Source organism: Olea europaea, unplaced genomic scaffold (assembly GCF_002742605.1).
Source record: "Olea europaea var. sylvestris unplaced genomic scaffold, O_europaea_v1 scaffold1349, whole genome shotgun sequence".
NCBI lineage: Eukaryota > Viridiplantae > Streptophyta > Magnoliopsida > Lamiales > Oleaceae > Olea > Olea europaea.
In genome coordinates, this window is record NW_019230984.1 from 146,959 (window position 1) to 165,487 (window position 18,529).

The following is an 18,529-nucleotide window of genomic DNA, read 5'->3' on the forward strand; positions in this document are numbered from 1 at the left end:
AGCACGGATTTGTCTAGCACTGTTGTAATTTATGTAACATATGATTTTAACTACACTGTAACCTGTAACTGTGTATCGTCACCAACCCATTAGCACAACCCACTTTTTCCATATCATGGAACAATAGTTTTTATATTAATATAATACAAAAAGCAAAAGCTTTGTGCATTTTCTCCTCTCTTTTCTCCTTATCCCTTTTCGTGTGCCTTCAATCTGTTATACCTATAAATTATCACTTCATATTGGGTCATTTTATTGGACCCAAGCCAGGCCCGTTAGTGTTGGGCCCCAAAGCCGAGGCTCTGACAAGGCCAACCGAGGCGTAGCCGAGGCCCTAAGAAGTCTAGGCGAAGCGCCTGCCAAGGCGCCTATTATTTTGCTCATCTCGTGTTGGGCTCAGACTTAGGCCCACTAACCCGTTTGGCCCGCTTCACATCCATTTCTCTATATATATGGATTCAACTTACATAATCAAGGTATGTTCTAAATACTCTAGCCAAATCCCCTATCTCTCTACTATTGCACTCTATATATCTATCTCCGTCCTACCGTTGACTTGACCGTCGGAGTGCAAACAGTGGCTGGACCTTTTTCTCGTCCAGCCGCCTTTGCCTCTTGACGGGTGTTACGTGCGCAAGTTTCGAGGGGACGAAGCTAGGGTGCCTGTTGGAGCCATTTTTGGAGGTCAACAGATTGGCGTCGTCCGTGGAAAACGCTACGTTAACCATGTTATACCACATACCTAAAGGTCGTCAGAAATTGAAATATTTCCTGGTAGCAGTGTTCTACCAAAAGAGAAAACGACAGCAGCTCGAGAGGATTTTCCAAAAAAATTTACTTCTTTCAAAATGGAAGAAATTAGCAACCAGAGATGAGGAAAAATGGCCGCCAAACCATTTGAAAAAAAAAAATTCCTTGAAAAAGGAGATTTCCGGTGAACACGGGTTAAAAAATTTCGTGAAGAACAACTACTACCTATTACTGGTTGCAAAAATTCATCATCAAAATGGTCAAGGAAATGGGGATATATCCATTATCCAACAAAAACCTACAAAAAGTCCTACTCCCAGAAAAGATTCTACCTTTTTCCTCTTTTTGCTTGCCCTATCCGTCCATTATTTGGAGCAAACCCAGCAACAAATAAATGTACAAATAGCCACAACGAAAAAGAAGGGAATAAGGAAGGAAAAAGCGTACTGTGGTGACCAAGAACAACAAAGGATAATGGAACCTCCACTACAAAATCTCCTTCACACCACATACAATTACAAATAACCAAATACTCTAAAAAACACCACTTTGTTGCTGTACAAATTATTCCACAAACTCAACCATCAAATTGCCAAAAGTCAATTGCGAGTTTTCTTATTCCGACATGAAGACCCATTTCGTTAAGAGTTTGAATATACAATATGGTGGATGAAATTCCTAAACCGAGTTGTAGCTTCAAGGTGCTACCGGCGAGGCCACCTGTAGTCTCCAATTACGATTGTTGAGACAGCGGCAATAGCAGCCGACCTTGTGAGCAACTATCCCAAGTAATCATCTTGGTGAATGAAAAACACATGAGGCACGCCGGCCACCATCGGTTTATTGTGCAACGTTGGTCCATTTTTTTTTGTCCACTGTGAGCATTAATTTTCCTGATGGAGTGAGTTGACAATTTCTTGGGCAGCCCAATTCTATCTGTTGAGGGCTGATTTGAACGCACAGAGGATTAGACTTTTACAGGCACATTATCTTCAAATTTCGGCTGTGTCACGTGCTACCTATTATCTCTTTGTTGGGCCGGTTTGTCCAATTAAATGACTGGAAATTAATTCCCAAAATTTGGCCCAGTTGTTGACTAAAGCTAAAAGGGCCTAAAGAACTCTTATTGAGATCCAGTAATGGGCTTTGATTAGGCCCAAATTTGGTCTTCTTCACATGGGGTCATATTCGGGAAATTGATTCTTCAAGTCCGACACATCTTTAGAATTCTCTTCCTCCTATGTGAGCTGCCATCTATCATGAAAATATTGGGCTCAAGTATTTATTTTCTCTCGGCCCACAATTTTCCCAACCATATTAAAGCATTTGGGCTTGGCGAGCACTTCGGATCTTCCAAACTCCGGCTCTTTCGGACTTCGGCTTCTCCATTTTGCCTCCTGGGATACTTCGACTTCTTCTTAATCAACTGCAAATCAACATATTTCTTTGGACACGATTATTGCCTCATTTGAATGAGAGCCTACCATCCTCCTCGGCTTCAAATTTAATCAAATCTCGTTTGTATTGGAGGCTTGGGGAGAATATCATTTTCAATGGAATGAGTTCCTTGCACCCTCAAATGCACAAGTCCTCACTCATGAAGGTCGGCTGGTAACTCTCTCATTTATTTAAGGTGAACCCTTAGTCATAAATTTATCATTGGGACAGCCTCATATAAAGTCCTCAATCCTCTAACAAAGGAGAGGCTATATCCCGAAGTCCTCGAACGGAGAGAGGCCATACTCCAAAGAGGTGAAATTTTGAAGTCCTCATTCCTTGAATAAAGGATTAGGCTAATCGTCAGACGCGTGTGCCCTTGCAAAAGGAGCTTTTCGTGATCTCATTTGTGAGATGTCTTTTCGTCGCCTCTCACTATCGTCAGGCTTAACTTAAGTCCTCGTCTATACGAGGCAAGTTTATAAGACTTCGATAGTTTGACAGTTCGTCAGATGTTTATTCCTGGCTTTGCGAGATGTCTTTTCCTCGCCTTTCACTATCGTCGAGCTTAGCTCTAAGTCCTCGTCTATCTGAGGCAAGCTTATAAGACTTCGATAGTTCGACAGTTCGTCAGATGTTTATTCCTGGCTTTGCGAGATGTCTTTTCCTTGCCTCTCACTATCGTCGAGTTTAGCTCTAAGTCCTCATCTATTCGAGGCAAGCTTATAAGACTTCGATCGTTCGACACTTCGCCAGATGTTTATCCCTGGCTTCGTGGGATGCTTATTCCCCGTCTCACTATCATCGAGCTTAGCTTTAAGCCCTCGCCTATCTGAGGCAAGCTTATAAGACTTCGATAGTTTGACAGTTCGTCAGATGTTTATTCCTGGCTTTGCGAGATGTCTTTTCCTCGCCTCTCACTATCGTCGAGCTTAGCTCTAAATCCTCGTCTATCCGAGGCAAGCTTATAAGATTTCGATAGTTCGACAGTTCGCCAGATGTTTATTCCTGGCTTTGCGATATGTCTTTTCCTCGCCTCTCACTATCATCGAGCTTAGCTCTAAATCCTCGTCTATCCGAGGCAAGCTTATAAGACTTCGATAGTTCGACAGTTCGTCAGATGTTTATTCCTGGCTTTGTGATATGTCTTTTCCTCGCCTCTCACTATCGTCGAGCTTAGCTTTAAGCCCTCGCCTATCCGAGGTCAGCTTATAAGACTTCGATCGTTCGACACTTCGCCAGATGTTTATCCCTGGCTTCGCGGGATGCTTATTCCCCATCTCACTATCGTCGAGCTTAGCTTTAAGCTCTCGTCTATCCGAGGCCAGCTTATAAGACTCCATTAGTTCGACAATTCGTCAGGTGTTCATCTCTGGCTTCGCGAGATGTCTTTTCTTTGCGCCTCACTATCGTCAAGCTTAGCTTTAAGCCCTCGCCTATCCGAGGCCAGCTTATAAGACTCCGCCAGACGTATGCTCCCTAGCTTCGTGGGATGTCTTTTCCTCGCCTTTTTATCGCCGAGCTTAGCTCTAAGTCCTCGTCTATTTGAGGTTGGCTTATAAGACACCGACAGTTCGACATATCGTCAGATGTTTATTTAAGGCTCCGCAAGATGTCTTCCTCACTTCCCACTATTGTCGAGCCTAACTCTAAGTCCTCATCATTCCGAGGCAAGTCACTAAGCCTCTGATAGTTCGAGACTTATTCGCGGGACGTCTATCTTCTGCCTCACCAAATGCTGTCCACAGCTTGACAAAGTTTCAACCCTCCCGACGTGAAGTCCCCTGTGGGTCATCGCCTCGGCTGTAGCGTTGCGAAAGCTTTACCGACCTTTAGCCATCTCCCGCATTGGTCGCAGATGAGCTCCCTACTCAGTTTTACAAAGCTTAGACGAACATGAGACGGAGTCCCTTGTGGGTCATCACCTCGATCGTTGCGTTCTCCCTGAGTTTTACAAAGTTTTAGCCATCTCCCAACGCATCGTTCTCTGTGGATCATCGTATTGGTGGCAAATGAGCTCCTCATTCAGCTTTACAAAACTTAGACGCACCTGACGCAGAGTCCCTTGTGGCTCATCGCCTCGGTGGCTGCGTTCTCTCCTAAGCTTTACAAAGCTTTAGCCGTCTCCTAACGTTTCGTCCCCTGTGGGTCAACGCACCGGTGGCAGATGAGCTCCTTCCTCAAGTAGCATTGAAGCTTCAGTGCCTCAATTGAAGATGTGTCCTGACCTTTAGCTTCACAAGGTTTAGCATCTCCCATGCGTCGTCCTGAGTCAACGCTTCGGTAGAGATAGTTGAACCTACAACCGCAGCAGCAACCATACACTCAGCTGATCTTAAAAAGTCAACGGCTGGTATACATCAATATGCTTCAATATCAGTACAGCTACTTATATTCAGTCCAGAGCATCACCTTTGCTACTACATTCAGAGCACCGCCTCTGCTATCAGAGTATCGCCTCTGCTACTACATTCAGAGTATCGCCTTTGCTACTATGTCCTAAGCATCACCTCTGCTACTACAATCAGAGCATTACTGCTGCATCCAACGCATCGCCCTGTCGCCTATGTTACTTACATTCAAAGCATCGCCTCTACATCAACTTTATCACAATGGTACTTCAAGTCCGACCTGTATATAAACATTCGCCTCAGACTTGGAGGGGCATATTACTACTAGCATACGCATCACATTACTGCTTCCAAGTATGAATGACATATCACTGCTACCATGTCATACATTATTTTCATCATAGCCAGTACGTATGTCGTATCATCATTATTTTCATTTTATTGTCGACATCATGTTACTTGTTTCACTATAGCACTACCGATACACTAAGCTGTGCGAGCACATGATTTACTATAATGCATGATAGACCCTCTGCACATATCTTGGAGAAATGTGATATGTTACACCTTATGAGCATTTGCAAATGGACCCCAAATTGATTTGGTATATGTGCTGTGGATATATTGTATTGTATTACAGGATTGATTTAGTCCATATTACATGGGAGATGCTGTCGAAATTTTCAAATATTAAAAATATATGCAGTATATCTTTCGAGGCAATTCGTAAGCCCTCACTTATTCTGACACACATTTCTTGAGGTGGTTCGTAAGTCCTCACTTATTGGAGCAACTCATATTTCTCGAGGCAATTCGTAAGTCCTCGCCTATTCGAGATCGATGTATATTCTCGAGGCAGTTCGTAAGCCCTTACTTATTGGAGCTACCTATCTTTCTGAGGCAATCTGTAAGACCTCGCCTACTTCTGAGTTTATATTTCAAGTCCGACCCGCATATAAATAATACGACTCGAACTTGGGGGCTACTGTTATGCCTATAAATTATCACTCCATATTGGGTCATCTTATTGGACCCGAGCCAAGCCCATTAGTGTTGGGCCCCAAAGCCGAGGCTCTGACAAGGCCAACCGAGGCGCAGTCGAGGCCCTAAGAAGTCTAGCCGAAGCGCCTGTCGAGCCGCCTATTATTTTGCTCATCTCGTGTTGGGCTCAGACTTAAGCCCACTAACCCGTTTGGCCCGCTTCACATCCATTTCTCTATATATATGGATTCAACTCACACAATCAAGGTATGTTCTAAATACTCTAGCCAAATCCCCTATCTCTCTACTATTGCGCTCTATATATCTATCTCCGTCCGGCCGTTGACTTGACCGTCGGAGTGCAAACGGTCGCTGGACCTTTTTCTCGTCCAGCCGCCTTGCCTTTTGACGGGTGTTACATGCACAGGTTTCGAGGGAACAAAGCTAGGGTGCCTGTTGGAGCCATTTTTGGAGGTCAACACAATCTTTTACCCATCATTTTACTTGTCTTATACAACCAAGAATGGAGCGTGCCCGAAAATTGGCCAACCGAACAGTTCTAAAACACTTGGTTTCGGATTCCAGGCAATCCCGTCGGAATGAATTATACAGGCCATCGAGGTATGTTTCCTCATTAACTACGAATGTAGTACGAGGTGAAAATTTATGTAAAATCCCATGTTTTTTCTTCCTCGAGTTTGGTAAAGTATGTTGGGACTCGATCCATTTCGGTAGAGGCTCTGAGACCAAGCGACACCTCCCCACGGTGAAAGAGCAAACCAAAATGGCGGAGTATGGCGGGTTTAATAGCCTTGATGCACTCATTGATGCTATTGTGCCTAAATCTATTCGTATCGATAGTATGAAATTGCCTAAATTTGATGAGGGTTTGACTGAGGCACAAATGATTGAGCTCATGAAGATATTAGTGTCTAAAAATAAAGTTTTCAAGTCGATTATTGGGATGGGCTATTATAATACTTATGTACCTCCTGTTATATTGAGGAATATAATGGAGAATCAGGGCTGGTATACGCAGTATGCTCCGTATCAGGCTGAGATAGCACAGGGGCGTCTTGAATCCCTACTGAATTTTCAAACTATGATTACGGATCTTATTGGATTGCCTATGTCGAATGCTTATTTGCTCGATAAAGGGAGTGCCACGGCTGAGGCAATGGCTATGTGTAACAATATTCAGAAGGGCAAAAAGAAAACTTTTGTTATTGCTAGTAATTGTTACCCTCAGACTATTGATATTTGTAAGACAAGAGATGATAGATTTGGACTTAAGGTAGTTGTCTCTGATGTTAATGAAATTGATTATAAATCAGGGGATGTTTGTGGGGTTCTTGTTCAATATCCGGGAACCGAGGGTGAAGTATTGAATAATGGAGAGTTTATTAAGAATCCGCACGCCAATAATGTGAAGGTCCGGGTGAATTGGGGGTAGATATAGTGGTTGGTTCTGCTCAGAGATTCGGTGTACCAATGGGGTATGGAGGTCCCTATGCTGCTTTCTTAGCTACGTCCTAAGAATACAAGAGGATGATGCTCGGAAGAATTATTAGAGTCGGTGTTGACTCTACAGGAAAACCCGCTCTTTGTATGGCGATGCAAACACAGGAGCAACATATTCACAGGGACAAAGCTATAAGCAACTCATGATGTGAGATAAAAATTAGGAATCAACTTATGTAATAGAGTCGATCCACTAAAGTCTTGAGCAGTGGTGTAGGATCAGATCCCAAAGATAGTAAGTCTTTTCTTTCTTAAGAAGTAAAGTCTTTTTCAAAGATTCTATAGAGATTTATATATGAAATCGAGATAGTTACCTTTTAGAAAATTCTAACGATAGGAGGAATTTATTCTTTTGAAGGTGGGAAAAAAGATAAAATGAAATAAAACGGATTATTAATCCAAATTGAATCCAAATTTCAGTTTAAAACTCAGGTAATGAATCTCTTTGGTTAACCCCCAAATGGGATAGATCCAGCAGAAATCTCGTTTGTTAGATATGGTAGATTAGAGGAGGACACCAAATGATTGCTGAGTCGTATGAGTTAGGAAACTCTCAAGTACAGTTCTAAGGGAAGGAATTAACCTACCTATTCCGACCGGGGGAGAACAGGCCATTCACCAGGGAGATTCTGAAATTGCGGAGGCTAGGTTTGATCAAGCAGTTGAGTATTGGAAACAGGCTATCACGCTTACTCCTGGTAATTATATTGAAGCACATAATTGGTTGAAGATCACGGGGCGTTTCGAATAAAAGAAGACGTCGTTTATTAAGTTTATTAATTCTATTCTATTATTTATATATATTTGTTAGAATTTTTTTTTTGTTGGCCCCATCAGTCAAATAAAAAAATGGATCATTCCTTTGCTTTGGGAAGAGTCAATCAAAGAATTTCATTATATCCCTTTTAAGCGTTCTATTTCATCTGATATTTCGTAGGGATAAAAAAGGGATAGAGTAAAAAATATACTTCTTTATTTTTTTTTATTATTATTAAAAAATTTATTATTAATATGAAAATAAATTCTTTTTTAAAAAACCTAAATTTAAATCTAAATTAACAAATAAATAAAATATATATCGGGATGTCTCTTAGTAATGGTTGCTCGCGTGATTTGGAATAGAATAATTCATATCATCTATAGAAAAGATAAAGCAGCTCTATCTAACACCTTCTAATTGAGATATGAATCTACACGTTGTACAAAAAAGTAGTTTTTGCATCAATCCAAAGCTACAAAAAGTTTTTATAAGATAAAAAATGTCCGTTGAGTGCCTCATGGTTATGTCATAATAGATCCGAACACTTGTCCCGGATCGACTTCCAGATCTTAATTGCTCTAGTGAATAACTAAAGAAAATAGATAAATGGGAGATAGAAGAGAAACAAACTAATTATAGAAATATCTCTCAAAGGTTTACTAATTATTTGACTATTGGAGGGTCTCTTTGTATGTGTTGTCTAGAAAAAGGAGGACTCAATAATTATTTGTTCGTCGGAACCAGAAGTCAAAATTTTGGTGGATAGGGATCCAGTAAAAACTTCTTTTGAGGAATGGGCCAGACCGGGCCATTTCTCAAGAACAATAGTTAAAGGACCTGATACTACCACTTAGATCTGGAACCTACATGCTGATGCTCACGATTTCGATAGCCAAACCAGTGATTTGGAAGAGATCTCTCGAAAAGTATTTAGTACCCATTCGGTCAACTCTCCATCATCTTTCTTTGGCTAAGCGGTATGTATTTCCACAGTGCTCGTTTTTCCAATTATGAAGCGTGGCTAAGTGATCCAACTCACATTGGGCCTAGTGCCCAGGTGGTTTTGCCAATAGTGGGCCAAGAAATATTGAATGGTGATGTGGGCGGGGGTTTCCGAGGAATACAAATAACCTCTGGTTTTTTTCAGATTTGGCGAGCATCTGAATATCTAGTGAATTACAACTCTATTGTACCGCAATCGGTGCATTGGTCTTTGCAGCGTTAATGCTTTTTGCTGGTTGGTTTCATTATCATAAAGCGGCCCCAAAATTGGCTTGGTTTCAAGATGTAGAATCTATGTTGAATTTCCATTTAGCGGGGCTACTAGGACTTGGGTCTCTCTCTTGGGCGGGGCATCAAGTACATGTATCTTTACCGATTAACCGATTTTTAAATGCTGGAGTAGATTCTAAAGAGATACCGCTTCCTCATGAATTTATCTTGAATTGAGAACTTTTGGCTCAACTTTATCCAAGTTTTGCCAAGGGAGCAACCTCATTTTTCACCTTGAATTGGTCAAAATATGCGAAATTTCTTACTTTTCGTGGAGGATTAGATCCAGTAATTGGGGGTCTATGGCTGACCGATATTGCACACCATCATTTAACTATTGCAATTCTATTCCTGATAGAGGGTCACATGTATAGGACTAACTGAGGCATTGACCATGGCCTAAAAGATACTTTAGAAGCTCATAAAGGTCCATTTACAGGTCAATGTCATAAAGGCCTATATGAGATCCTAACAACGTCATGGCATGCTCAATTGTCTCTTAGCCTAGCTATGTTAGGCTTTTTAACCATTGTTGTAGCTCACATATGTATTCCATGCCCCCTTATCCATATCTAGCTACTGACTATGGGATCCAATTGACATTGTTTAGGTGCTGCAGCGCATGTAGCCACTTTTATGGTAAGAGACTATGATCCAACTACTTGATACAGTGATCTATTAGATCGTGTCCTTGGACATCGTAATGCAATCATATCACATCTCAACTGGGTATGTATTTTTCTAGGCTTTCACAGTTTTGGTTTATATATTCATAATGATACCATGAGTGCTTTAGGGCATCCTCAAGATATGTTTTCAGATATCACTATACAATTACGACCCGTTTTTGCTCAATGGATACAAAACACCCATGCTTTAGCACCTGGTGCAACGGCAAGCACCAATTTAACTTGGGGGTGGTGATTTAGTAGCAGTAGGTGGCAAAGTGGTTTTGTTACCTATTCTGTTAGGAACTGCCAAATAAATGACCACTTGAATCAAGGTTTTGAGCATAAAGATTCCACTGACCTGTAAAAAGTGGGCCTAACCCTTGGGGATGCGGTAATACCTCTAAGAAATTATTCCATCGAACATACTCCCCTCTGGATCCAGGAATAGCAACATGTACTAAATGCACTGTCCAAGCCAAGGAACTTATGTCGAAGAGTTAACCACGAAACGCTCAGTTTCCAGTTCGGTTGTAGGTGTAACCAACTTGCTATTAAGGATATGGCAGAAAGAAATAATAGAAAAAGAGCTCCAATATAAAGATCTTCATTAGTGCGTAAGCCGATTGTATACTACCATTGATAAACACCAGAATAAGCAATATTCACTGGGCCAAGAGCACCCCGTCTGAAAAGTTACATCCTTTTGCCCTTAGTGAACAGTCTGAGGGTTACCAGGTTTTACATCTTGGCTGAATTTAATCCTATAAAGGCGTGTTTATTCACCTAGGACAGTACATGACATTATTAAGGAAGAAAAAAAAGTGAAAATTTTGTTTATTGTATTGTCTAGTACTGAATACCAAACATACTCTAAACTCTTAATTTTATTCCAGCTGCGTATCTCATCGTATTTTATTGAAATATGATGTCCTTTTCCAGGAAATGTTCAATGATTTGGGTGAAATGTTAAGTACAATTACTGGCTTTGATTTCTTCTCCCGGCAACCCAATGATGGTGCTGCTAGAGAGTCTGTTGGGTTGATGGTCATTCGTGCATATCATCTGGTGTTGTAATTTCAACATAGAAAGTTACATTAGATTTTTTATAATACTGATGGCATCAGAGGATATTTAATCAGCAGATTTCTAACTTTTTTTCTTAATATAATCAAGTGTGCGAGCTATCATTCGAGTCATTGAATGATAAAATAATGTTATATACATAAGAGAGTTACCATTTCATTGAATTTTGGAAATCTTCATTTTTGCCTTTGGGGACAACTTCCTAAGACCAGGGTCATTTTTACATTTTTTTTCCCCGAAATTTTCTGTAATCAGCACTGATTCATGTTCAACTTCTGATGTAGTCAAGAGGAGATCACCATCGTAATCTTTTCTTCATACCAATCTCAGCATACGGAATAAATCCTGCAAATGCCGCCATGTGCGGGAAGAAAATTGTTGCTGTTGGAACGGATGCCAAGGGAAACATTAACATTGAAGAGTTACGGAATGCTGCTGAAGCAAATAAGGAGAACCTAGATGCTCTATGGTATAACTGACACGGACGTATGTGTCCAACTTGATAAGTGTTAGATAAGTCGACATGCGATTTTTCATAAAAGAACGGACATGACACGTTGATTAAATTATTTAAGATTCTTCATTTATATAGTATAAATTTAGTTATACTTGTTATTAATTTTTTTTATTGAAATATTTTAAATATAAGTACCTATTTATTATTTACTAATAACTTTGAGTTAAAAATATATAATATTTTGAATAAGAAAAATAAATGTTTGTGGTGAATTGTCTGTACTACAGAGGTATAATATATAGCTAACATTGAAGTTCTATGAGATGTGGTACCGACTGTATAAATCTAGTTTTCCTAAAACTTGGGCTGAAATCAGTCCTTCAACTCATGGAGTTTACGAGGAAGGAATTGATGAGATGTGCAAGATAATTCATGACAATTGTGGTCAAGTTTACATGGATGGCGCCAATATGAATGCCCAGGTATTGTATGTTTTTCTGCTGTAGTTTTCTTTCATTCTTGTTGTCAAAACAATTCTGTTTCATTATAATCATGTCTAGAAGGGTATTTAATTTTTTTATTTTCTTATTTTTTATTTTTGTGGGGAAGTTCTCAGCCGAGACTACTGAGAAAGGTATTACAAATTTCAGAAAACTTTTCTCAGATATTTGAGGTTGGCCGGTGGGCTGTCAGATTTTCTTGTTCCAAGATATCTGATATTCATGAACATTTCTCTCCTGTTGCGTGAAAACAAATCATTCGATTGCTGTTTTTCATTGTTGAGAAAAGTTAGTGAACATTCTTCTTATAACAACCTTTGTTTAGTTATTATGGCACTGAGATGATGCATTAGGTTGGACCATTTTCTTGTCGTCAATTGTCATGGTCCATGTCTTCACCTTGGTAGAGCGTAGGATAATTGCTTTGGAGCTTAGAGCATCTCCAAGAGATTATCTAAATAAAAGAAAAATGCTTAAAAGTAAACTCCAATAAACACTCTATTTTAACTTTTTTAATAGGGAATGAGTTTGAAGAGCCAAACATAGTCCTTTTTTTTTTTTTTTTTTTTTTTTTAATGATTGCATTAATAAGCTACAGATTTTAACACATTACTTCTTAAATTATTCAAATTATATTTAAATTGATAGTCCATTGATATATAAAAAAAAATATTTTAAATAAAAGATGAGGAGAAGTCAATAAATGTTCCTTGGAAAAAAAGTAAAATGAAGAAGCAAAATAGAGTGCCATGTTTAATTATATATAAAAAAAAATGTACTTTCTAAATTTAAACATTTTCTTCATTATACATAAGATGCTCTTTATAAAAATTGAGTCGCTTGGAGATAATCTTAAGTACTATATTCTTATTTTGTTTTTTATACCTCTGTTTGGTGGGGATTAAAATAAGATTTTTAGTATATTTTGATAAAAATTGAAGAAATGTACAGTTGAAAAGTTGTGGGACACATGGTTGACTTTGACTTAGATTAAATTCTTGATTTTAATCGGAACTAGTTTGGACTCTTAAGTACTATATTCCTATTTTGTTTTTTATACCTCTATTTGGTGGGGATTAAAGTAAGATTTTTAGTATATTTTGATAAAGTTGAAGAAATGTACAATTGAAAAGTTGTGGGACACTTGGTTGACTTTGACTTAGATTAAATTCTTGATTTTAATCGGAACTAGTTGGGACTCTTAAGTACTATATTTCTATTTTGTTTTTTATACCTCGTTTGATAGGGATTAAAATAAGATTTTTAGTATATTCTGATAAAAATTGAAGAAATGTACAATTGAAAAGTTGTGAGACACATGGTTGACTTTGACTTAGATTAAATTCTTTCTTTTATTTGGAACTAGTTTGGACTCTTTTCTCTATTATTGTTTTCATATTGGTGATCCCATTTCTGCAGTTGTTTTTCCCTCTAGCTTTCAGCTGCCTCTGCATCTTTACTTGTTGATTGAAATGTGAGAGACTTCTCATCTTTCCTCTAGTTATGAAAGTGGCACCAATTGAGGATAATTGAGGAAGCAGTGATTCGAGTAGTTGGAGCATGTCGTTTGTGGACTTAAAGAAGGACGTGGTGAGTAAAACAGAGAGGTAGTCCAAAAGTAACACGATCTTCCATGGTTGCAACTTTTTTGATTGCATCAATAGCTATTGAACAAATGAAGTGGGGAAAAATGATTCGTGAAGCATTTATTTGTAAAAAGACCTAGTTTGTTCATGTTTTTCTTATCCTTTTAATTTGTGGAACCAATTTTGTGATTTTCTTTTTCTTTTTCACTACCTTTCCTCCGAAGCTAATCTCTCAATCCAATTTCTTTACATCAATTAATCTTCTTCTTTAACAGGTTGGGCTTACAAGCCCGGGTTTTATTGGTGCGGATGTTTGCCATCTTAATCTACACAAAACATTCTGTATTCCTCATGGTGGGGGTGGACTTAGGATGGGGCCGATTGGCGTAAAGAAACACCTAGCACCATTTCTACCATCTCATCTAGTGGTATGTTGAAGGAATATAAGTCCGTATTTGTGGATGTAAATATTTTATATCTCTCAATTTTCAAATTATTAAACAAAAAACTAAGAGAGAGAGAGAGGGAGAGAGAGTGAGAGCAACAGTCAACTTATCTGTGATACATATCTTGATTTCATTGTGATTTTGCAGGTTCCCATAGGAGGAATACCGGCCCCAGACAAATCTCAACCCCTTGGCACTATTTTTGTGGCTCCTTGGGAATCTGCACTCATTTTGCCAATATCATGCACCTAGATTTGCATGATGGGTTCAAAATGATTGACAGATGCGTCAAAAATAGCCATCTTGAATGCCAACTACATGGCAAAGCATTTGAAGGTCTCCATTTCTTTGCTTCGCTTGTTCCATATACTACTTTTTGCATTTTGTATCCTCATGGTATATCCTAGGTGTATGTACTGTTATGAACCTTAAAGCATGTTTAGCTAAGCTAAAAAAGGCTGTAGGTACTATCTTTAAAGTATCTTTCACTAAAAAGATTAACTTCTGAAAGCTTAAACATGTTTGGCAAAAAAACGAAGAAATCTTTAACAAATTAAAAGCTTAGCTAAATATAATCTTAGTCATTGTGAGAGAGTACTTCTGTTTTGGAAGACATGCCTCCTCCATTATGGAATCATTTACCATTTTTTTTTCGACTTCAACCCAAAATATTCCTTTTGCTTCCTTCTATTGAAATTTGAGGTCAAAGAATGACTAATCTTGATATTTATGCTTTGGTTAACAGGAGCACTACCCCATTCTTTTCCGTGGTATAAATGGGACAGTTGCCCATGAGCTCATTGTTGATTTGAGGGGCTTAAGGTAATTTTGGTTGGACATGATTCATGCATGGATTCTTTCCAATTTCCATGCAATTGGCCATTTCTTACTGCAACTTACGAATGCTCTAGAATATTGCTGGAATTAAGCCTGAAGACGTTGCTAAACGTCTCATCGACTATGGATTTCATGGACCAACAATGTCATGGCCAGTTCTTGGTACGCTCATGATTGAACCAACTGAAAGTGAGGTAAAAAAATTATATAGTTTCACTTGCAAGAACATACACCGTACGTCGAGTGCGAATTTCTCCCTCGTGATTTTAAGCACATTTCATTTTTGCAGGCAGAGTTCGACAGGTTTTGTGATGCTATTATTTTGATTAGACAAGAGATTGCACAAATCGAGAAAGGAAACACTGATATTCGCAACAATGTTCCCAAGGCAAATATACGTTCCTCTGGTCACTCTGTTGCTTCTAGGTTTGTGGACATTCATATGATATGAACACGTTTATTAAGATTTTCTGTTTAAAATTATACTTGGAGAAAGTAATTCTTGCAATGTTTTCCCAGGGGCTTCCTCATCCACCATCACTCCTTATGGCAGATGCATGGACAAAACCAAATTCTAGAGAATATGCTGCCTTCCCGGCTTCCTGGCTCAAAATTGCTAAGTCCTGGCCATCTATAGGTGTGTTTAATAAACTCTATGATAAAATTATTATGCACATTCCAATTTTTTTCATGTGAAAACTTGTTTAATGTTTGAGATTATTTCGAAGTTTTAAAAGGTGTAGAATTTATGTTGTTAATTTAGTAATATACGTTAAATGATAGAATTATTAGTCGTCCCCGCCCAACAAAATTTTTTTTAAGGTTTTTTTTTTTTTTTTTTGGGTAAAAAACCAGTTTTTTTATGTGTAAATTTTTTTTTTCCGCGTAGTAGTTCGGTTTGAAATTTTGTAGCCTGGTCTTGAATCCAATCCTGGATCCGTCCCTGCCTTTACAGTTTTTACTCTCCCACCTTGGATATGAAGTCTAACCATTTACTAAAGTCTTTTCATATGACCAAATGATCAATGAGGATACTACAAATTTAGGTAGAAGTTTCTTATACTTAGGTTCCCTATTTTAAAAAAAAAAAAAAAAAAAAAGTGTTTAGATACATTCCATCTCATTCTAAATCTTTGCATGTATGTAGAAGCATTGTTATAAAATATACTTGCCTTTAAATTAGTGTTTGTTGCTTCAACTTTTTTATTTACCCTTGGAATATTTTCTTGTTCGTAAGAGTGACACGATTATTAGAGCAAATTAGAAGAAGAGATGGATAGACAAAAACTAATATGGCCTTGTAGTTACTTTAGATCTCTTATTAGATCTAGTAATGAATAGAGCAGAATGGAGATAAGGGATTCAACGAGAATAACTCTATTTTGGTTCTTTTTTGTTTTTTCTTTTAGCGATTATGTTCATACGTAAGAATTACAACTTTGTTGCTGTTACAATAGGACGTGTGGACAATGTCTATGGTGACCGTAACCTCACGTGCACCCAACTTCCGGTCTCACAGCTGGCCGATGAATCGGCTGCAGCCACTGGTTAAAGCACTGCTCTTCATTTTCGAGGGTCCCTTCACAAAAGTGATGCAAATTCATCATCTTTGGAGTATATGATAGTTTCATTTTGATGTATTTTATTTATCTATGATTTCATCTTCTTACCAGGTTGATGATAATTTATAACGATTGTTGCAGATTGCAACTTTCGCATTGTAATTGCTACTTCTTCTGATTTCTGCTTTTAAGGCATGGCCCCATACAATTGCTGATCATTTATTTGTTGTGTTTGATATGCAGCCAATATAGTATCATCTATTTATAAGCAATTTCGTTGATAAGAAATGAGATCGTCGAAGAATTATGGTATTGACATGTTTGTAGTTTTATACTAAAAGAACGTATTAATCATCTATTTATAAGCAATATCGTTGATAAGAAATGAGATCGTCGAAGAAATATGGTATTGACATGTTTGTAGTTTTATACTAAAAGAACGTATTAAGAATTGAAATAAATATTGATGGCTTATGCGAAGACAGCAAAGTATTCTACATTCTTTTTGTTAGTCATGAGCGCCAGGTCCATCAGTTCATGTATTTCAATATTCGGAATTACTCATTATAATTTGTGTATTTCGTAAAAAAATTATTAGGTTTGTGTAATTATTGGAATCGAACCTGAATTGTTGGTTCCGATTCGATTTGGTTCTATTTGTAACAATTTTTCAAAAATCTTAATTTGACAATGCAAGTTATCTTCCCAATATCTATTAGAAATAGAAAATAAAATATATTTTACTGCAAATATATCACCAAATAACATTTGTGTTGACCACGGATTTTCGATCTCACTTAAACTATATTTAGCGCTTATCTCGTCTGCATACAAGGTCGAGTTTTTGAGCTCAAATCGGCCTCCTGGCTGTCGTAATTTTGAATAGACATAATGATTGCAGGTTTCTTATACCTTGTCAAACCATCCAATTAGTCAGACACACTTAGAAGAAGTTATGTCAGCATCATCCAAAACCACTAATTAACCCCCCACAACTACTTATCCTGAAGTAGGTCATGATTTCCTGATAAAAGGGGAGAATAATTACGATTTGATGGAAGGAGACCTCGTTAGCCAATTGGAAAAGAGATCGACGGCACACAAATTGAACTTGGCGTTATGATAGATCCAATTGACAAGACATAATTCAGAAAAAATTAAACCAAATTCTCCTATAGAACCGAGAACCAAATCATACTCGTCGGTTCTCGATTCAGATATCCATTCGGGTATATAACTTGAGAAGAACCGTCGAGTTCGATCGTTTCGATTTAAAAGTTTTGCCCAACCCTAATCAAAACTTTAGGAATATAGTATGAAATGTATAGAATATAATCCTTCAACTTATGTTTTCAAAATATATTTTCCAATCTAATATCACCTTTTATAGTGTAAAATTCAGCTTGTTGGACCACTGGGTTATGAAAAATAAATTGTAAAAAATAAAAAAATTATAAAAAAGATAAATTTGGTTCTGGGATCGGGTATCCACAGTTTTGATTAAAGAATCCAGGACTATCAAAGACCTAATCAATTCTTGATTCTTGTTATGATTCTTAATTTTTTATTTTTTTTTAAGAACTTAATTGAAACCTCTTAATCTAAAAGTTCAATTTCAATTAAGCCCTGTTTGCACTCCATTATCTAAAAATATATTTTTCTTTTTCTTACTTTCGAGCATACATTTTTCAATAAAATAATATTATATGTAAATTACATTTTTTTAGTTTTTTAATCACAATATCTCTAAAATATTACTATTCAACAATATATATATATATATATATATATTCCCAAAATGCATTTTTAAAAATGTCAGCACCTACTTTTTTGCGCAGTAAATGAAAGCTAGAAGGACAAATAGGTGATGCCGACTAAAAATTGTTGAATAATTATATCAAACTTTATCACTGTAAATCAGGAATCTGCTGGAGTGATTTTTGCAAAAGATAAAATCAAGGCTGGAGTGATTTCTGCAAAAGATAAAATCCTTTGATTACAGCCTATAGATGTCCATGATTTGAGCTAATTTGTATTCATTTTATGAATTAATTTCTGCTGTAATTATGTACAGAACATATTATACATACACACACTTCCACCACCAAAGAATTAAGGTGGCTTACATATCATTTTTATGGTATCAGAGCAGCATCTTTTGGATTAAACTCCTTGATCCTATGGCTGCCAGCAACCCCACTACTCTGCCCTTCAACACCATGGTCCACTTTCTCACCATCAAATTATCTTCTTCAAACTATCTCCTTTGGCGCAGTCAAGTATTACCCCTGCTGGAATGTCAGCAACTTCTGGGA

At 37.7% G+C, this 18,529-nt stretch overlaps 1 pseudogene; it reads left to right on the top strand.

The window, feature by feature from the left end:
- Positions 1-6,006: 6,006 nt before the first annotated feature.
- Positions 6,007-16,486, top strand: LOC111375205 (annotated as a pseudogene).
- The last annotated feature ends 2,043 nt before the right edge of the window (positions 16,487-18,529 follow it).